Consider the following 22,305-nt stretch of genomic DNA (forward strand, 5'->3'; position numbering starts at 1 on the left):
TTAATTTTTCTTTAATTTGACATGTTTTTCTTCCTTATTAGCATTTAATACAGTTAATTCTTGTTCTGCTGTCAAGAAGAACAGTGCAGCCCCTCCCATTCTGTAGCCACTCAATCTTCTGCTCTGGACCCAACGACCTTTTATGAAACTTGCACCCTAACTTTCAGTTTAAAAGTCCTGATAAAAGTATCTTCTGGGCTCTTTTAGTCCATACTGCACATAAACCACACTGACCAAAACTGAAAACAATACTTGTTATTTGCTGTTAGGAAGAGGAAAAAGAAATGTTTCATATACCTTCAAGGTCACACTGTTAACTGCATTCCAGGTATTACTTGTCAGCTTCACAGCAATATGGCATAGCAGACCTATTTAACCCAGACTAGCATGAAAACATTTTCCTGCAAACCTCAAAACTGAGCTTCCAACGCTCTTTATCTATCTGTGCTGTTAATTATGCCTTTTAAACACAGTGTGATTTGCACTTACCACAGACAACTTGATAAGTGCAGCTTTTTTCTTTTTGTTTTAAAAGATACTAATTCAATTTGCCAAGACATTTCAAATTTAGTCCATCTTGCCAAAATCCTTGAAAACTCTCCAAATTTGTTACAGTCCGCAAACATTATAAACACTTTTTCATCTTGTAAATATTTCACTGGACCAGTCCCTGTAATTTTTGCAAGTATTTCTTTGTGTTTATGTGCACATCTGAAAAACCCCCGAATTAAGCCTTTTCCCTCCTCCCCCAACTAAGATTGGGCTCATTTCCATAGTAACAAAACCGCTGCCATTTGGCAGATTACCTTCATTTGTCATGACACCTAGACAATGTTTTTTCCAATTAGCAAACAGGAAAGATCAGCAGTGGGTTTACTGATGGTGCTAAGATCTTCCTCATTCATACAACAACCATTAAAGATGCTTTAATGCAGCACAGTAGCAGCACAGTCTGACTGCTCCCCTGTGGCAGTCTTTATCTTCAGCAAGTTTTGGGCTTGAACAATTTTACACGGAAAAATTTGGGATAGAAATGCCATATTAAGAATCCACAATTATCTCCCTATATTTTCTAAAAATAAAACCTCATGGATACTGAAATCCCCATGTTTTTGTTGGGAAGTATACTTTCTTCCATATCCAAACAAAACTTCAGAACAAGTAAGCAATTAATTAAGAATTAGAAAATACCTCTTCACACATCACACTAATTTTATAAAAAGTTCTGAGCAACCGGCCATTACTATGCATAGCACTAATATATTCACAATGTATCTGCATGTAACAAAGATATGTATGATTGTTCATAGTTCTACTATTATATACCATAATGCCAAGATGTTTTAATATTCAGAAAGAAAGTATAAAACATGAGCAAATATATTCATGGAAAACATGTTAAGCAGATTATGAGTAATTTCCTGTTGAAAACCACACATGTTAATTACAAGCCCGACTCTTTTATTGCCTTAAGATTAACAAGATCTGATATGGCTCAGCTGGATTTTTTAGCTAAATTATTAATTATATTGCTGGTTAACAATTGTAAACTGCTGCTAACTGTCATTTGGTGAAGGTCTTGATACTCTATGCTGACAATCTGCTTCTGCTGGCACAAGGCATTTAGCCTTCAACTTCTAACTCAGCTGTTGGTACCATTTAGTTCACAGAAAACACACACTCATTATCAGCAAATCTCAGGCAGGTTTTCTGCAAACTGCTTCAAGACATTATAGCACTGGAGACCAAGTTTTGAACTGGACCACAAAGGAAGTGCAAGTCAAACGAGCACAGAACATAAAGACACCTTGACAAAAAACAGTTGTGGCAAATGGACATAAAGGAAGAGTGAATGGTGGTATTACAGCCTTTACAGTATTCTGTTGAGAATAAAGTAAAAAACCTAAAATGCTCAACCCTGGATTATGAAATAATTGCCCATCAAATCAAAGGCAGGAAAAAAAAAGAGGTGAAAGGGGAGGGTGGGCAATAACCAGTTGCTCGACAATTTAAAATAGGTAAAACAGCTGTTAAATGACATGACTGCAACTTCTAATCAGGTTTGTGGCACCTGTAGTAGGAGAAGTAAAGGCATGATTTGTTTATTTTTTCTCAAACCAGAAGTAGCATCAGCTACTGGACTATGATGCATTATTAGGGGGACATTGTCCAGTTGTCTCAACACTATTGCTCTTACTCTACTAAAAGAGATGGGGAAATGCAAACAGAGCATCCTCCCTCAAGATGCCAACAGTCCTGAACTGCAATTCATAACCTTGAATCCGAGAAGGAAGCTTCATAGGTTGAGTGTGTGTTCCTCCCCTCAATGCTGTTCCTGAATTACTCAACATGGATTAACATTATGTGTTAACACCTGCATTAACTCTTCTAAATTGTACATTACACTAAATGTGTGTCTAATGAGTGGAAAAAATATTGTTCTGTCTCTGCTGCTGAGGCAAAATAGGAAAAACGGAAATGTTATTTAAGTGCTGTCTGACCTAAAACCTTCGCTTCTGAAACATGGTACCAAAGACCATGGTAGTTAGTACAGCATTAGACATAGCTGTTCTGCTGTTAAATCTTTGAGTACACCTTTGAAAAATTAGTGAATTTAGTAAATCACATGCTAACGTGCAATTTTTTAAGACTTCCAAGTGGCTTTAACTCAGTGTATGTGTCTAAACTTGCTTGCTCTGGTTCAAAGGCTAAACATCTTTGGGAAGAAATATACTGTTGACAGGATAGGTCTAGCAAAGAATTGCTGTGTTCAGACAAATGACAAATATATTCTGTTACTCTGTTTCCGTAAGTGCTTACTCAACACAGTTAGCTTAAGCATTCAAGAGCTTGTGGAAATTTGCTTATGAGACAACACCCACTCAGTAAACACTGAAAATGAAACAATCAGGTTTGTGGTATCAAATAATTCTTTTGTTTCCTCCATTAGGTGAACTATTGGTGCCAGTGATTGTGATCAACTTGGTTGGACAAGATGCAGGAAGCATTTGCTTCTGAACAGCCCGAAGTGAAATCCCAAGCTCATATTGTCAAGGAGACCACCACAACAGCAAGCTATTATCACTCATGTAGTCACCATCAAGTTTGAGGGTCTTTCATCACATCATCATGTTACCGGATGCAATGACAGTGCAGGTGAAGCTCAGGAACCTGAAAGAAGGGAGCAAGACAAAAGCAGGATCACCACCCTAGACTTCATAAGAACAGACTTTGGCCGGTTCATCAATTGGCTTTGAAGAACCCATGGGATACAGCAGTTGCCTGGAGAGAAAGGGGTACAGAAGAGTCCACTGATGCCAGCAGGCTGAGGGAGCTGACTCGCGCTCTACACACAACTTGCAACACCGTATCTGGAATACCACAGCAGCCCTGGGCTCCCCAGTACAAGAGACACTTGTTTACTGGAGTGAGTCCTGAGAAAGGCCACTGAGATGCTTAAAGAACTGGAGGATCTGTCATACGAGGAGAAACCAAGCAAGCAGACATTGTTTAGCAGGGAAAAATGAAAACTTGGGAGGGAGGGAGTGGAATATCCTCCACGTGAATATCTCCATCTCCACCTGATGGGAGAGAGAAAAGGTGATGGAAACATTCTCCTAAGCAATATCCAGTGACAGGCCAAGAGATGGTGGAGGAAAAAAAAAAATAAATACATGAAGTTCCAATTAAACCTAAGAACTGTAAGAATGGTCAAAGACTGGAACAGGTTGCCCTGAAAGACTACACATTCTCCTTCCTTGAAGATAGTGAAAATCCAACTGGACAATGTTCAGAGCAACCTGCTCTGGTTTTTCCTACTTTGAGCACTAGACAGTCTCCAGAAGTCCCTTCTAATCTCAACTATTCTGTGATCTTCACCATTTGTTTATAAAACAAAGTAAAATTTGACTGTACAATAAACATGCTTCTGCATTGTGGAAAGACTGTATTTTTTTCTCATCCCGAGTTTTGCATTTCTCCCGGTGTCATGCCATGCTTCTGATTATGCTTCCAAGTAGAGACATACTGAGCTTTTCATCTGTTCACCATCTGGATCAGCAAACAGACATCAAAATCAGGCATAAGAGCAACTTCTATGGCAACTAGCATAATCAAACCTACAACAGTACACAAAGCTAACAAGAGAATAAGGGATGAAAACCACTTTATCACACTTAAAACATATGCCTGCATTAAGACAAGCCAGTCACTTGAATTGATCCACACTTTCTTGGATATAACCAACACCCACAGGTACACTAAGAAGGGCATGACAAATAACAGGCTTACATTCAACAATCAAGAGCTTCTCTGTCAGATGAATCAACATGGGCACTGTACAGGACCTTTAACAAGACTTTTTCAAAGAAAGCTTGTGCATGTCACCAGGAAACCTAAAACATAATTTGTCAAATGGAAGGTACCCTAGAATCACTAAAAAGAGTATCTGGAAAGAACCCCAAAAGGTCAGCATTTCCATTTCCTGGTCCATCATAGAACTGAGGGTCCTGGTCAATGCCAGGCTGAATGTGAGTCAGCAGTGCCCTGGCAGTCAGGAGGGCCAACCTTGTCCTGGGGTGCATCAGGCACAGCATCGCCAGCTGGGCAAGGGAGGGGACTGTCCCACTCTGCTCTGCACTGGGGCGGCCTCACCTCGAGTGCTGGGGGCAGTTTTGGGCACTACAATATAAAAAAGACATTAAGCTGTTAGCATCTGAAGGAGGGCCACAAGGACAGTGAAGGGTCTGGAAGGGAAGCCATATGAGGAGCAACTGAAGTCACTTGGTCTCTTCAGCCTGAAGGAGACTGAGGGGAGACCTCACTGCAGTTACAACTTCCTCATGAGGGGAAAAGGAGGGGCAGGTACACATCTCTTCTATCTTGTGACAGGACTCGAGGAAATGGCATGAAGATGAGCCAGGGGAGGTATAGGTTGGATATCAGGAAAAGGTGTTTCATCCAAAAGGGTGGTTGAGCACTGAACAGGCTCCCCAGGGAAGTGGTCACAGCACCAAGCCTGACAGTTCAAGGAGTGTTTGGACAATGCCTTCAGGCACATGGTGTGACTCTGGGAAACAGTCCCGTGCAGGGCCAGGATGTGGACACTATGTGGGTCCCTACCAATGCAGCATATTCTATGATTCTAGTCAAATCCCACTGCATTCTCAACAAGTACTTTCCCCAGAGAGATATTAAACACTGCCCATGATCACACTCCCACCATGTCCTATGTAATCCTACTAGAAAACTCTTTTTGAAGTCTTTTCTAAATTGCCTTCATGGCAATTAAATGCTATTTTCATATCTTTATTACAGAAAAATCAGTTTATTTTTATCTTTTTCCATAACTAGCTTGAATTTTTTTACAAGTCTGAGGATAAAGAAGTCTTCTGACAATTAAGCAGTCTCAGTTCCTTCAGCCTAAACCATAACTCATTTACATCACTAACATCTAATTTCACTATTCTCTCATAGTAACCGGTCCTTCTTTCTCAGAAAACAAGACCAAAAAAAAAAAAAAAAAAAAAAGGAAGTGGGGGGGAAAAAAAAAAAAAAAAGTCCCACAAACCTGAAATACAAAGAAAAGGTCAAGAATTACTTCAGGTTTCCTACACAAAAGAATCTCTCACAATTTGGAATAAAAATCTGAAACACTCCAATAACATGGCTACTTCTGAATCACAATCACTTTATAATTCTATAGAATGTGTAGAGCCTCTGAATCACAATCACTTTATAATTCTATAGAATGTGTAGAGCCTCTCATGAGGTACCTTTTATTCATTGTTGGTTTTACATTTTTGCTTACTGGTTTGGTAGTGGGATTTTCTGAAGCTAAACATTCACAATCTTAGGTATATCTAATCTTCCACAGTTTTGCATCCTCTATTAACTTTTTCATCTACAATCTCAATTCCAGTGCTGAAATTGTCAGTGAGAGACTATACAGTTCAGGACCTAGGACAGATCCAATAGCTACTACCTGTTCTCACAGGCTTCCCCCTCAACAGATACTCTACAGAATCTCTCCAGGGTGGGCTCCTGTGCAGTTTTAAATCTACTTTACAGTTGTGCTATCTAGAACAGAGGCAGCCAAATTGTCAGGCTGAAAGCAACACACCTAAAAATTCTAGTTGAAGAAGGATACAATCTAGACAATGAGACAACAGGAGCATCATCTGCTTTTCTCACTTGCATCTGCTCAAAAATCATAGAATCATAAAATGCTGGATAGGCCTCAATTAGGTCACCCCAAAGCCTTCCCTTTTCCAAGTTGAACAACCCTAATTTTCTCAGCCTTTCCTTGTAGGACTGGTGTTCCATCCCTGTAATCATCCTGGTGGCCCTCCTCTGGATTTGCTCCAACAGGTCCATGTCCTTCCTGTTCTGGGGACCCCCGAGCTGGGTACAGCACTGCAGGTGGAATCTCACGAAAGCAGAGAGGCAGAATCCCCTCCCTCGCCCTGCTGGCCACACTGCTTTGGATGCAGCCCAGGACACATTTGGCTTTCTAGGCTGTGAGCACACATTGCTGCTGGCTCATGTCCAGTCTCCCCTCCATCAGCATCCCCCATTTTGTGGGGGGCTGCTCCATCTGTTCATCCCCCAGCCTGTATTAATACTGAGGGTTGCCCCAACCCAGGTGAAGCACCTTGCACTTGGCCTTGATAACCTTATGAGATGCCCATGGGCTCACTTCTTGAGTGCATGCTTCCTGGTGCAGGCCCAAGCATGGAGTAACAGCTCTGATATATGAGCTGATCTAGAAGACCCATCAGATCTGCATCAGACTTTCCTGCTGTACAGAAAACCAGAAGATACTCTTCTGATGTAATACAACGATGAGCATTTTGAGGTTTTTTTCCTTCTCTTCTGTAAGCAGGTAATCTGACACTTGATCACACAAAGAATACCATTGGGGAGAGACATTAAAGCAAATTGCAGCTTCTGCTGGGCTTCCTTATGTCCCAGGCCATTTACTCCGTCCTCTGAAGTGCTCCAAAACAGTTGTTAAATTTGTAATCCAGCTTCAAGGCAACTTAATACCAAACACTGAGAACTACAGCTGATAAAATACCAGTTCACTTGCCAGCAAGAAACTTACTACACACTAATTTCATTGCTACAGAAGTTCAGCTATAACGGCTTCAAAATAAAGGAAAGGGAATACTAAAGAAAAAAGGGTTATCAAGCCTGCTCACAAGAACTGAAAAGATCTCAAAACTGTGGGACCATCTGACTTTAAAGGACATCCAGACTTGCTGTCAACAACTGAGAAGGATCTGGCAAACATACGGCCAAGGGGAAAAACAGAGAAAAGAGGAAGTTCAAGAGAAGTTTGAAACATACAAGCAATGGCTCACATGAAGAAGTTGACAATGACAAGAAACAGAACAAAGGAAGCAGGCAGAGCTTCAGTGGCCTTATCTATAAACGGAGAAGAGGTTTTATGACCAGAGAACTGAGTATCAAGAAAACTACATGTAGGCTGCAGGTTGACAAGGAGATGAAGAGGTACCATGTGACAAAATGCAACCAGCAAACCTTGCTGTAAAACATATTAAAGTTGCTGCATGCATACTCCGTATTTTATACCTCTCCACATGTACATAGGCTTCAGTGCTCAGCAGCCTTATTTCTATGAACTGGAGGGATAGATTTTTTGAAAGCAACTACTTCTCCAAAGAGCCGCCACATACAACACCTCCCATATTTAGGTATGTACTGTGTCCTTGCAAACAAAACACCCTTTGATTTCTTCTATCTCAATGTGATCTCTGCACTGTTATCTCAGCTGCCAAAAACTCTAAGCATCTGTAATGAGAAACTGCCTTACAATAAAGCCCCATCAAGTAAACCAAAGTGAACAACTCACCTAAACAAAACACTATACACCTTCTATAAAGCTGGCATACAGAACGTGTCACTTTATGGTACGTGCTTTAGCATAGCATCTGTAACTGTAAAGTGGCAGATGCTCAAAAAATGGTTCTAGTGTTAGGTCCAGCCTACACCAAACACCTAATTCTGTCCTGACTTTTGTGCTTCTCCATCTAACTCACTCCAACACAAATCTACCAGTAAGTGTCAAAGTGGTTCGAGTCAAGAGGACGCAGCAAATGTTCCATGACATTTTAGAGGTTGTTGAAGCACCCTGCAACCAAACTTTCTGAAGGCTTCCCATGCTTAACTTTCTGTCCTTGCAGACACCTTCCATTGATAACTAAGTAGCCAACATGTTTATCATTCCTTCTACTGCTGGAACATCCAGCACACTTTCAACCATGGGGAGGGACAGTGTCAGTAGGTTGCAAGAATAAAGAAGGAAAAAAGTATCACTCAAAACCCCCAATCTGCTCGTCTTGATAAACAAAATGTCTGCTTACAAACAAGAGCTCCAAGAGCTTTTTAATGCTTCATTTTTCATATCACCTACAGTAATACCTATCAAGTTTCCAAAGGGACTTGCCATAAAATAGTTAACAGGGAACAAAATACATGCAAATAAACTGAAACCAGGCACACAAACGTGTATCATACAAATACATAAACTCAGTGTAATGACAAACTAAGTATTGGCGAGATTTACGAAATAAACGTGCACCAAGTACATACTATATACTTCCATCACAAACTGACCCAAGATTTTACAAATCACAGATAGAAAAAAGCCAAGAACATTGATTTCTGAAGAAATAAATACACTAAATCTTTTCACTGCAATTTGGCAACAAAATTTACAGAACACCTGAGTAAAAAAATGCTTTTTGTGAACACTGGCTAGTATCCCTGGATTTCAGAATATCTCTAAAAAGAGAACAATTGCTTTGTAAAATACGTCATGAAAAATACCTCCATGAAGCAGTTGCTTGACCTTCCCTTCCACCTTGCACAGTGGCAGGCAGGATAGGAAAAATAACAGATACTGCTGCTGCCAAAATCACAGCCAAGGTAGCTCAGTTGCATGACAGTTGGCTCACAAACCATATTTTTGCCTGTTGTGATATATTACTAGTTTGAATATGGTATTTTCTCCCAGAAAAAAAAAAAAAAAAAAAACGTGGAAGACGGGTTGCAGAAAAGGAAAGCTAAGATTTCTGCACGAATACCCCCAAACTAGGGACTAACTGCCACTAGACACCATCCAGCAAGACTTTAACAGTAGCAACTGTTGCTACCTTTTCAGTTCCTCTCATATTCCCTTTACTCATATCAAGCTATAGCATGAAGATCCGATACACATTTCTAAAAATATGTTTACAACAAAAAGAAGGGCAAGGACAATCTCCATCCTGTGATGGATGAGGAAAATGCTGAGGTACTTAATGCCTTCTCTGCCTCAGTCCAGTTGTGTTCTCAGGGTAGTCAGCCCACAGCACCCAAGGGGAAATGGTCAGTGACTTGCTACACCACTTAGACACACACAAGTCTATGGGGCTGGGTGGGATCCACCAAAGAGTACTGCAGGAGCTGGCAGACGTTCTCACTAAGCCACTTTCCATCATTTACCAGCACTTCTGCCTAACCAGGTGTATTGGGTTGACCCTGAGTTGATGGACAGTCTTTAAGACCAATTACGCTTCTCACAATTTACATATTTAAACCACACAGAAATGCAGGACTTCCCCTTTTTGTCGGAGCTCGCCTGCTGGAAGGTGGGGGGGCTCCGAGCCTCCCAGCCCCGCCGGGCCGGGGCCACTGCCCCTTCCCCCCTTTCCCAGCGCCGCGGCACGGACCCTGGGTCGCTGGGGGGGACTGTCCCAGAGCCGCAGGCAGCTAAAACCAGCCATGGACTGCCACAGCTAAACCCATCCAGCGCGGCTTCTGGGGACAGGCGGGTCCCTCTCCTCTCCATGCGGAGCCGGCGGAGCCAGCGGGAGCCGGCGGAGCCTCCTGCCTGCAGCCAGCACACTCCGTGCTGAACTGAAGAGGACACCGTGCAGCCAGCAGCACAGAGGGAGCGAGGCTTTCCCCACCGTAAAGCCTGAACAAGAACACCCTTCTACATGGCGGCTTCAGAGTCAGAGAGAAAGAGAAGTGAGTCCTGTGGGACGGAGCTGGAAATGGCGACAGGAGAAAAGAGGGCGGTGCCACGATTCTCGCGCACAGCTTAAAAAAAACCTTCTTGCATGCCGTGGTAAGAAACTGTAATACCACAAACTGTTTGTCTCTTTAATCCATTTGAAGAACATGGGGGGATGGAGTATCCTCGTGTGCCTGTGAAGTTTGTGAAGAGTGCCTATGCCAGGCTATATAGAAGTAGTAAGAGGCTGTTAAGAGACTTGTGGCGAAGAAAAGCCTCTGTGTGCAGGCCAAAATAATTTATCCTTAAACAGATGAATAACCCTATGTGATGGCCCATGTTTTGTAGTGTGAAGGAACTGTGAGATTTTTCATGGGAGAGATGTTCTACACACAGCAGACTGTTTGTTTCCGGGTGGGTCTGCTGTTGGTGGCAGTTGGGGAACCACGTGCAACTGAAGGAAAACCCTTTTTCCTTAAGCATAAGAGAGAGGACTTTTCAAGAACTGCAACACTGACTAACATCCCATGTTCTGTTATCCCTTGTGTGAGCTGGGTAAAAGGAGAGAAGTGCTGGAAGGGGGGGGGGGGAATTTACTTTAATTTTGTTATTTTGTCTTTACTTTTAATTCTATTAGTAATAAAGCTCTTTCATTGTACTGCAACTGTTTAAGGTTTGTGCCTGCTTTGCTTTTCTCCTAATTCTTATCTCACAGAAGGAAAATAAGTAAGTAATGAATATTTTGAACCAAAACCACTACATTTAATTGGTGTTTCTGCCCGGTTTCGAACTCAACCCGCTACACCAGGGCAGTTCCACTTGACTGAAAGTCAGTGAATGTGCCATCCAACTACAAAGAAGGCTGGAAGGAGAATTCAGGGAACTACAGCCCTGTGAGCCTGACCTCAGTGCTAGGGAAGGTCATGGAGCAGATCATCCTGAGTACCATCACATGGCATATAGAGGACAACCAGGTGACCAAGGGCTGCCAACATGGGTTTATCAAAAGTTGGTCCTGCTTGACCAACCTGATCTCCTTCTGTGACGAGGTGTCCCACTTAGTGGATGAGGGAAAGGCTGTGGATGTTGTCTACCTGGCTTTTAAAAAAGCCTTTAGACACTGTTTCCCACAACACTTTCTCGGAGAAACTGGTGGCTCATGGCTTGGGAGGGCATACTCCTTGCTGGGCTGAGGCCAAGTATGTGAGGTTCAACAATGCCAAATACCAGGTCCTGCACTTGGGTCACAACAACCACTTGCGGGACTATAGGCTGCCCATCAGAAAAGTTGGGGGTGCTAGTTGACCGTGGCTGAACATGAGCCAGCACAGTGCCCAGGTGGCCAAGAAGGCCAATGACATCCTGGGCTGTATCAGAAACAGTGTGGCCAGCAGGGCCAGGGCAGTGATCACCCCCTGTACTCAGCACTGGTGAGGCCACACCTTGAATCCTGCATTCAGTTTTGGACTCCTCACTCCAAGAAAAAAAAACATTGAGGTGCTGGAGTGTGCCCGGAAAAAGGCAGCAAAGCTGGTGAACTGTCTGGCAAACAAGTCTCATGAGGAATGGCTGAGGTAGCCAGGGTTGTTTAGCCCAGAGAAAAGGGGGCTCAGGGGGACCTCATTCCTCCCTACAACTCTCTGAAAGAAGGTTGTAGCCAGACGGAGGTCAGTCTCTTTTCTCAAGGAGCCAGCAATAGCACAAGAGGAAATGGCCTCAAGCTGGACCAGGGAAGGTTTACATTGGATATTAGGGGAAAATCATGCAGCATAAGGGTTTTCAAGAACTGGAACACACTGCCCAGTGAGTGGTGGAATCACCACCCCCAGAAGTATTTAAAAGGTGTGTAGATGTGACACTCAGGGACATGGTTTAGTGGTGGACTTGGAAGTGCTGGGTTAACAGTGGAACCCAGTGATCTCTTTTCCAACCTAAACTATTTAATGGCTCTGTTTCTAGTAACACAACAACCACCATCTTACAACACAGCTCTGCTGGAACATCTGATTGTTCAGCACTGTTTTTGTTCCCTGTGACACATCTTCTCAGAGGACAAATAAACTTCATATAGATCCTTTCTCTTTCTGGTCTATTTTCCTAAGAAGTATAAAATCACAGCATTCAGGTGACAAGGGCCCTGTTAAGGTAACACTTTTTTTTACTGTGAGGCTGACTGAGCACTGGCACAGGTTACCACTAAGGCTGTGGAGTCTCTCCATCCTTGCTGTCATTTAAAGCCATCTGGACACAGTCCTGGCCAACTGGCTCTAGGTGGCCCTGTTGGAGCAGGGAGATGGACCAGATGAACTTCAGAGGTCACGTCCAACCTCAACCGTTTTGTGATTCTATGTCTGATTCTATCAAACTTCCTGCTCAAGCAGTGTCAGAGACAGTAGGTTGCCCACTACCATGTGCAGTTGCATTTTTAGTACCTCCAAGCAGATCTTAAACCTCTCTGGACAACACCTGCCAATGCCTGACCTTTCCCACAGTGAAGAATTGCTTTCTTGGAATGCACTGGAATGTCATAATTTTTAATTGTGCCAAATTAGTGCCATGTCAGGGTGGGGGGCAATATTGAGAAGCATCTGGCTCTTTCTTCTTTATTCCCTCACTGCATTAACAAAATCGCTCCTGAACCTTCTCTTCTCCAGGCTAATAGTCCCAGCCCTCTCGGCCTTTCCTTACTGAAGGAAAGCTCCAGATCCTCAATCACCGACATGACCCTGCACTTAACTCTCTGCAGTATCTCTTTCCTCTGCTGGGAAGTTCAGAACTTGACATTCCAGATGCAGCCTCCCCAGTGCTGAGCAGAGAGCACCTCCTTCACGCAGCTGGCAGCAGTCCTCCTAACGCAGCCCAGGAGGCTGTCTGCCGCCTTTGCCATGGCAGTGCATTACTGGCACACGCATTGTTGCCCACCAGTACACCAAGCTACTTCTCTGCACAGCTGTCTCCCAGCTGGTCACCCCCCCAGTGCTACTTCATCCCTGATGCAGGCTTCTGCAATTCCCTGTGTTACACTTTAGAATTCCATTCAGCCCAAATCTCCAGCCTGGCTGAAACCCTCTGAATGCAAACAGAACCATGTGGTATATGAGCAACTCCTCTCTGTGTTTTGTACCATCTGTGAACTTGCCAGGGGTACACTGTCCCAGCATTCAGGCCATTAATGAAGATGCTACACAGTATTTTCCCCAGTATCAGCTTCTAGGGTACATGACTGATGACTTGACCCCAGCTGGACTTTGTGTCACTGATCATAAACCTCTAGGCCTGATCATTCAGCCAGTTCTCACGCTACTTGACTGTCCACTTACGTAACCCATCCTTTGTCAGCCTGCTGTGGGAGGCAGTGTCAAAAGCCTTACTCGAGGTACAGTACGTCCATTGCTCTTCCAGCCTGGAAAGTATCTGTAGATTGCCTACAGTTATTTTTCACCAAGGGCTATATATTTTTAAGGAATTAAGCTGTGAGAATCATTAGAGTGGGAAACTGCTCAGCTTGCTAAGTGGACCTCAAAACAACACTGAGAACACAACTAATATTTTCCCCAAACAATAGAAGTTTAGTATTTTTTGATTGCTGACATTATTATCTCAGATTACTCAAATATTTAAAATTATTGGTATTTTTATTCAGTAAGCCTAAAATTTAACATTTTTAGTGAAATGGGCAATAAGTCAACGGTCATTCAAAGAGCTATGTGTATGCTCTCCAAGTCATTACCAGCTTACACACTATCTTCTTTAAATAATTAATCAAGCATTCTGACGTGAATTTTCATCCATGCCAATAATAAAAGGAAAGTCAGGGCTTAAGCAGTATATCTACAAATGGAAAAATCATCAAAATCCCATCCCTTAAATCCGTAAATCGGGGTAAGGAACATCAGCTGCAATCCCATTACCACAAGCTTAGAGGAAAACATAGGCAGACTAGTGGGACAGGTCTAAGGCATCTGAAAAGGTTAAAAAAAACTCAAACCAGAAGAAAAAGGCCACCTTACTAACTGATTTTCCAGTTGGAATTTTTTTGTGCTTTTGTTGGTGAGTTGAAATTGCGCACCTTTTTAATCACTACTTTAATTTCATAACTGAGGACTATTTCACTGTGACAATAACTTTCTTAACAGCTACCATTTTTCTGAAAGCCAAAATTCTGGAGTTTTAAGAAAGGAATTATTCCAGCTTCTGGAATACCGTAAGGCCTCTCCAATACAGACAGAAACACAAATACTACAGGTTCTAAATATGAAATTAAAACCCAACTGCACAAGTAAAATGGATCTGATTTTCATTTAACCATGACAAAAGTGCAAAACAGTATCTGATCCCTTTTGTAACTGAAAAGCTTTCTGAGACAGAAAATGAAATCTGTCTCAAATAAAGAAAAGTAACTTAAAAGAAAGCACCCCTACAAAGTGTTCTCCACACAAAGAGAATGTCTCTCAGTGCAACCACTGACAGTTGGACTTCCTTTTCTGCAATTATCTGATTTTTCATTATTCACTTCAATACTATCTATGAAATTAGATCTGCAAGAACACATGCAAGGAAATTCTTTTTCCTCAAGTTTTTCAATGCAGAAGTATTTATCCTTAAACATTTCTAGGGCTTTTTTTTTTTTTTACATTAGGAAAGTCATTCAACCACAGCAAAGATGACAAGGTCTGCACCTTTGACCACTCTCCTATCTAAACACAACCACCAAAATCAAAGTGTATACAAAGCTATCTTACACAAAATCATATCAGCAGAACTTTAATTTAGAAAATATCCTCCATGAAGTCAAGGAAAATCTGTACTTATCATGAACAAGCACATTACCAGTGGTTAATGACAGTGTAACATCATTAAAGTTATTACCATCAAAAGCAAACCAAAGAAATTCTAACTTAGTCTGCAACAAATAGCAGAAGACACAACCACCAAGTGAAAACAACTGAAAACTCACCAGTTTACAACTGTAAATGGTCTACCCTGTATAAAAGTATATTCTAGAAATAAAATGGGATAGAGAATTGATTGGTTTGAAGAGAAATGGAATAGAGACATGACTACTGTGAAAACATACAAGCATAATGAAGACATATGAGCACATCTGTTGGAAAGAATTATGCACTGGCTAGTGGGAGAGAAAAGCAAGGCCAAATCAGATAGGAAAGTCGTAAGTGACTACACGTAACATGGCGAAACAAAATAAAGAAGGGGATGAAATCACAAAAATAGAATAAGGTATTTATTTAACAACAAGCTCATCTCAGTGTAACGCAAATGACTTGCTGCAGATCTGTATAGACACAGTTGCTGGCTTAAAGGCTGAGCAATAGAAAAGATGAGTGATGTTACCAACTGCAACAAGGAGCACAGTGGAGAAGTAAGAGGAAGACTTTAGTTTTAACCCCATTGAGGTTAAAACGCTTAGCTAGATACTTTTCGAGACTGACAGAGATCATGGCCAAAATAATCTAAATACCATGGCATCTATAAATTTAAACTACAAACAACAGACTTCTATTTTTTAACCTTATCTGGCTTTGGCTACAGTAAAGTTAATTTTCTTCCAAACACCTTGTACCCTGCTTGTATATTTTGGATTTGTGATGGAAACTGTTCATAGCACACCTGTGCTTTATCTGTTGCTGAGTAACACTAAGACAGGGCCAACGCCTTTCCAGTTTCTCAGACTGCCCTGCCAGCAAGTAAGATGGGGGTGCAAGAAGTTGGGAGGGGATATAACTGGGACAGCTGAATCCAACTGACCAAAGGGATCTTCCCTACCATATGACATCATGCTCAGTATATAAAGCAGGGAGGAAGAAGTGGGGGGGACAATACATTCAGAGTTACAGTGTTTGTATTCCCAAGTCACCACAAATGATGAAGCTCTGCTTTCCTGGAGATGGCTGAACATCAGCCTGCTGATGGTGAGTAATGAATTATTTCCTTGCTTTACTTTGCTTGTGAACACAGCTTTTGCTTTGCCTACTTAACTGTCTTTACCTCAACACGTGAGTTTTCAAACTTTTATCCCTCCAACTATCCCCCGTCCCACTAAAGGGGGAAATAATTAAGGAGCCATGTAGTGCTCACCTGCCCATTGAGGTTAAACCACAACACCCAATCTATAAAGCATTTTTCCAAGAGTTCAAAACCCATTACTTGTGACAATAATGCTTGGGAACACAAGTCTAAGAAAGTTAACGGAAGAAAATGAAAATAAGGAACAGCACTAATCTAACCACACATCTCCAGTTTCATGTGGGGACAAGGAAATTCAGTTTTTGATTCTTTTATAATGTGTACAACTGGCATAAATTTAATTTATTAAACTAATAACAAAAACCCAGTTTTCTCAGGTCAAAGTAGTCACAGTTATACGAGATGCAAAGAAAGAACTCTCATTCAGTTTAAGTTCATCTAATTAACTTCATCAACACATTCATCAGTCTGAAGAAAGGGAATGAGCTATAACATGCTATGTACTACAATATACTAAGAAAAAATCATATAAAGCACATTAATATGCTTTGAAACACATGAATCACTAAATCTTAAAGTATAGAAACCACATGCCTTAATGCAGTCACTTACAGCACAAGGAACCTATTCTCCTGTGCGAATTTCTAGTACTCATCCTTTGGAGAGGCGCAAGGGTAGGAATTGGCTGTGAGAGATCACTGGAATAGATCAGCTCCAAAAGGTACTTACAATATAAAACTTCAGTTAATTATAGGAGTAATATTCCAGTCAGCACCTCAGCACAAAGCAGTGTTTATGGCAAGCAAGGTAAGAAAGAAGACAAAAATTGTAACCATGTGTTCAAGTAATGCTGCAACGGACTAAGTTTTCAAAGTAAACTAAGGATTAGGAAAACAGTTTGCATAAAGTACAAAAACCTGTGTTATTGATACATCACACGTGCTTTCTATAAAGACAAACAGTCTTTAAATCATGGGTTTGGCAAAACATATACAGTCGTATGTCAGCAGGAGTATTTACTAAAAAAAAAAAAAAAAACCTTCAAAATATTTTGGCCAGGAGGAAGATCATAATATGGGAAGAAAACCAAAACTAAACTCTGACAGCTGATAGTTAACACAGCAGAAATACAAATTCAACATCAAGTTTTTTAGTATGCAGGAAACACATTTATTACATATAACATGGCTAGCAGTAAGGCATGGTAACTTACTAAATTGCTCCAGCAATTTAAATGCCTAAACTTGCCACCAACAGACCATCAGTGCCAGAGCAGATTGTGTAACAAACCGAAACTTTAACTAGCATGCCCTCTCAGTTGAAACTAAAAAATACAACATCCAAAAAACCCACCACAAATCATGGATTCGTGTTTTAATTTTTCACATTACTTGTATAATAATTTTTTATAGCCATATACAAATAAACTGCACATCTTAAGCCTCTCAACATAACATTACTGGGGTCTTTTCAGCTTCTGTTATGTTTTCTACACCAACACTGAACAAATACAACCCTGTTAGACTACTAGATGTTTTTAAAAGAACTACTAGATAAAACTGTTTTCCTTAACAGAATAAAAGGTAAAGAAGTAAAAATACACAATTTCAGTCATTTGCTAATCCCCATTAACCAATAGAGCAATACAGTATTAAAACATTGCTACACTGCAGCTAAAAAGCATACAGCAGACAGCAATTCTCATCAGCTCTTCTAGTGCACAGCTTAATCTAAGACTCAACAGCACATCTATTTTCCAATTACATAAAGTCTTAAGTTTGCACAAGACTTGAACTTTGTTTTGTAAAATTACATTTAGAAAATCTAAGAACTGAAAAACATAGAACATAAACTAGACTAGACTAGAATATTTCAGCTGGAAAGGACTTACGGAGCAAACCTTTGCACAGGAATAAGCAGGCAAATGTAGTAGGTCATGTAACACCACTGTCATTTTGCTAGTCTTTATATACCTAACCTTTATTTTTTCAACTAAATAAATGCTTCCTTACTCTTTGCAATTATTATTCCATATTAAAAGAGCAACAAGTTCCAAACCAAAAAAGCTTCTGTAAAGGCTTTAGATCTGAAGAAATTAAGGCTTTCTGGTGTACCAACAATCAAATTAACACAAATCTCATATACCTAAATTTACTTAAAAATAGTTTTCACAAAATCTTTAAAACCTGGCAAGACAGTAGCATTTCTCCACTAATTTTCAAGTATATATACTTGAAACATCCAAATAAGCACTGCATTACTGAGCATAAGTAAGCGTATAACAGAAGAGTCCATCAGTTTTGAAAAGCCTAAAGACTAACTTAATGTCCAGAGGATGTATCATTTACAATTACAAGTGTGAACGAGTGGCCTACTTTCAAAATTTGCTGTAATCATCCAATAGAAACAATCAACATGAAATAAAGTTTTCTGGCTCTTCTTCAGCCAAAATAGCTACAAAAAACAGACATCTAATTTCTGGTTAATACAAGAAATCTTACATTCCAGTCATCACTGACATTTTCCTGGCCTCAGTCATGCCACTTCACAACATTAGAGTCCACAACACAAACAGAAGCTTTTTTTCTTTGAAGGATCTAAGTGGAGAGGCAACTTTAGCAACAAAGTAATGGTCATTTTGGCGTGAATATGAACTTACTGTCATTTTAGAGTACATTGCCACTGTAATATAACAATTTCAAGTTAGTCCAAATTATGCAGTGAACACTTCCATTACAAAACAGGCCACACATTAAAGCCATTACAAATTTATATAGCTATCCATATTTGACAAAAAGTCTCAAAGAACAGACTGAGCCTAACTGGTAATTCTGGTAGTGCATAAATAGGTGAGAAAATAGTAAAGGGACTGGCAGTTCAGGGCAACCCCCCAAGATGCACAAGCAATAAAAGCAGCAATTCAGATGGATAGGGATTTTTGTCAGGATTAAGTTATACTACAGAAAAAAAAGAGCGTATTTTAAGACAGCAAAAATGTGAAAATAGAAAGACCTTACTTTGCAAATAGAGAGCTTTGATACGGCACTAAAACCAGTACATACTTGCAGTTTTGTCCACCCAGAACCCAGTATACAAGACAACAGTCTAACATGGATTTTTACTTGCCCTCTGAAGAGGCCCTTACTTCCTACTAGTGTTTTACAGACTTTAACGGCCACACTAGACATTATGCAGTTATTTTCAAATATTTCAGTGGCCACAAAGCAGAGAGTGGAAACTGAGGCACGGTCAGAGTAGATTTTTCTTCCAAACCAATCTTGAACTGACAACTAAATTTCCTACTGCAGGTAGTACTGTACCAGATCCTTAACAATGTTATCTGCACAAAGATAACTGCATGTTAAACTGCAGAATTAGATACTTTTTTCTGTTTCCTTTCATAAAATTATTAGGCTGGCACGAGTGACAAAACCAAGTTTCTTTGCTCCCACCTCTCTGTACACAAAAGTCTTTGTGCAACCCTTCACCTTACGCTGTCACAAGCGCAGTCACAAGGTGAGCCAGATCGGGGAATTAGTCTGGATTACAACAAACCAGTTTTGCCAAGTTAATTTTAACCCAGAGTGAGTCTCTAATCTGTTACTGCAAGACACTGTATAAGTACTATGTCAGCATGGCAGGGGAAGCAAGCACACCGACTGACCCATCTCCTGTGGAGACCAGTGTTCATGACACCGCAGCCCGTATCACATGAGGAAATGCAGAGCACTGCTGGTTCTGTTTCAAAGCCAATTACTGCATCCTACTCAACACGTGATACTCATCCCTTCAGATGACAGCCAGCACAAACACCTTGCAAATGTGATACTAATCTTGTGACTTTCAGATAATCTCCACAATGTTTGATTTCCTTCTCTACACACAAGCATTTTCATACTGCTTGCCAGTTCTTCATAAACATTAAAGTTAGGCTTGGAATAGAAACACTTACTGAGACAGGCATTGGTCATGGCCCATGAAGTGCAGAGTATAATTTTGCAGAGTTGGAGTAAAAATTCCACATCAACATATTGCAAATAGGTTGCACTATCATTCTTCACATTAGTCTTCTTGGAACACAGGAAGAATTTTATTACTGTTGATAAGCCAATTTGTTTAGCTTTTTTTCAGCTACTTCAAGACATTTTTCTAGTCACACTCTTACTGACAATCTTACTGATTAAGAGGCTTCAGATTTCCCATATATATATAAAAATTAAGACTTCTGTCTCCAATTAATTTATCTGGCACTGTTTTCTACCATACCAACTAGATGCAGCCACAGTTACATTTAAAGCATCTCTTTTAAAAATATTTGGAATTTTTATTATTTTTGTAAGAAAGCATTTTTGACCATTGCTGTTTGAGTCTACCAGGTGGCTGAAGTTTTCAAATTGCAGTATTTTGACACCAATATGGAGAAAGGGTGGAGATCAAAGCAGTATCTTGGCTGCCATCAGTCTGCCACATAAGATAGTGGGGGTAGTGATAGCAGGAAACTAGATAATTATTAAATATTTCCCCTCTCAGAAGTCAAATACACACTGGCTGTATTCACCAGTATTAACTAACTGTCATTTACTTGCCAAAGCTTAATATAACCTGTTTGCTCTGTACAAAGAGTCTTCTTTGACTTGACCTCAAAAACATAAATTAAAAGAAGCATTAACACTTACACCCACCTAAAGCTAGTATTTTCTACAATTTTAAGTACAAGGGATAGCAGTTGAATCATCCCGAAACCAAAAGACACGGAAGACGGGACTAATTCAGAACTACAGCTTTAAAAAATACAGACCCCTTAGGGCAAAATTCACATAGGTATCTGAGCACCGAGGAGCAATTGCACAGCTGATTTCCTTGCATTTAGCAGTATCCTTACACTTAGCACTTGCAATCCTGGGATTAAATGATACAAAGCTCAAAAGCAGGAAGAGAAGATTTAATGGAAAAGATATAAGCACTGGACTAAGGAATACGTGGAGTAAGAAAACATTTGCAGGTCTACAGGGGGAAAAGAATTATAGTTTCCCTATCATACACTCTGAAAAGAAGTCGGTAGTTGCAAAGATGTCAAATACCCATGTTATCAGTCCACGTTTCCAGCAGTTACCATAAGCAAATCGGGGAAGTTATGTTTCTTGTTAATTTCACTCCTAGACACAGCTTTTTGGGGCGAGGGGTGGTGGGGGGTAAGCCCTGCTGTCAAGTCCGACTAACAAAAACCTGAAGAAGCCAAGCAAGCAACCTCCTCGTGCTTTACAACCGTTTGCAAACTTAAAACAACGGTGACTCAAAGCTCTCCATACGATCCGACCACCCACATCACAGCCTGAAGAGCAGCAAAAGCTGAGAACACAGGAAGGTGCCGGTTTCGTGTCATCCACATTCTCAGCGACCTCCGGAGGGAAACAATGGGGAGCGCCCGGGCACCACGGGGGAGCCCCCCGCACAGGGAGACGGGCCGCCCCGCCAGGGCCTGCAGGGCCGGGAAGGTGCGCCCGGGCCGGGCCGGGGGCTGCGGGCAAGGGTGGCCTCCCCTCTCGTCCCCCGCGGCCCGCACCGCTACAGCCCGCAGCCCCTACCTCGCCCGGGAGCAGGGCAGGGCGGCATTCCCGGCCAGAGGAGCAACAGGCACCCTGCTGCGGCCCCAGAGCCGGCTGGCAGGGCCGGGAATGAGAGCCCTGAGTGGCACCATCCGCCGCGGGAGGGGGGCTCGGGAACCAGGTGGGGCCACACCGCACCCCACAATCCCCCGGCTCCCCCGGGAAGGCGCTGCCCCCCTCCAGATACGGAGGCCGCCTACACGGCGATGGCAAAGGGGAAAGATGACCTAAAGAGGAGGAGGAAAAATAAGGCAGGGCAGCTAAAGGCAGCCCCAGCACATGGAAAAAGCGCCGAGGTCCCTCTCTCGGGTAACGCCGCCAGTGGGATCCGCGAGTGCCCTGCGCAGCCTGGCTCGGGAGATACCACGGGGTTCAGCCCGTTCCAGCAAGCCTGGCCGGAGCGAAGTCTGCCGGGGGGCTCAGCATGGGCACTCTCCATCCCCCCGGGGGAGGTGGGCCGCACACTGGGGCGGGCACAGGTAACTCCCCCGGAGGGCCCTGGGAGAGGGGGCGGCAGCGCCATCTGCGCGGTATCGCCGGCCAAGCGAGCGGCGGGGCCCGGGCGGCACCTGGGCAGCCGCCGGGTTACATCACCGCCCCTTCCCTCCGTCCGTCCCCCAGGGCGCGGCGGCGGCGGCCACATGGCAGCAGGGACACCGGCGCTGCCCGGCACGGGGGCGGGGAAGAGGA

At 42.1% G+C, this 22,305-nt stretch overlaps 1 protein-coding gene across 1 annotated transcript in view; it reads right to left on the minus strand.

Moving 5' to 3' along the window:
- Nucleotides 1-22,305, minus strand: part of MYCBP2 (MYC binding protein 2) — a 382,709-nt gene that overhangs the window by 359,570 nt on the left and 834 nt on the right.

This window comes from Corvus moneduloides, chromosome 2, assembly GCF_009650955.1.
Source record: "Corvus moneduloides isolate bCorMon1 chromosome 2, bCorMon1.pri, whole genome shotgun sequence".
NCBI classification, from domain to species: Eukaryota; Metazoa; Chordata; class Aves; order Passeriformes; family Corvidae; genus Corvus; species Corvus moneduloides.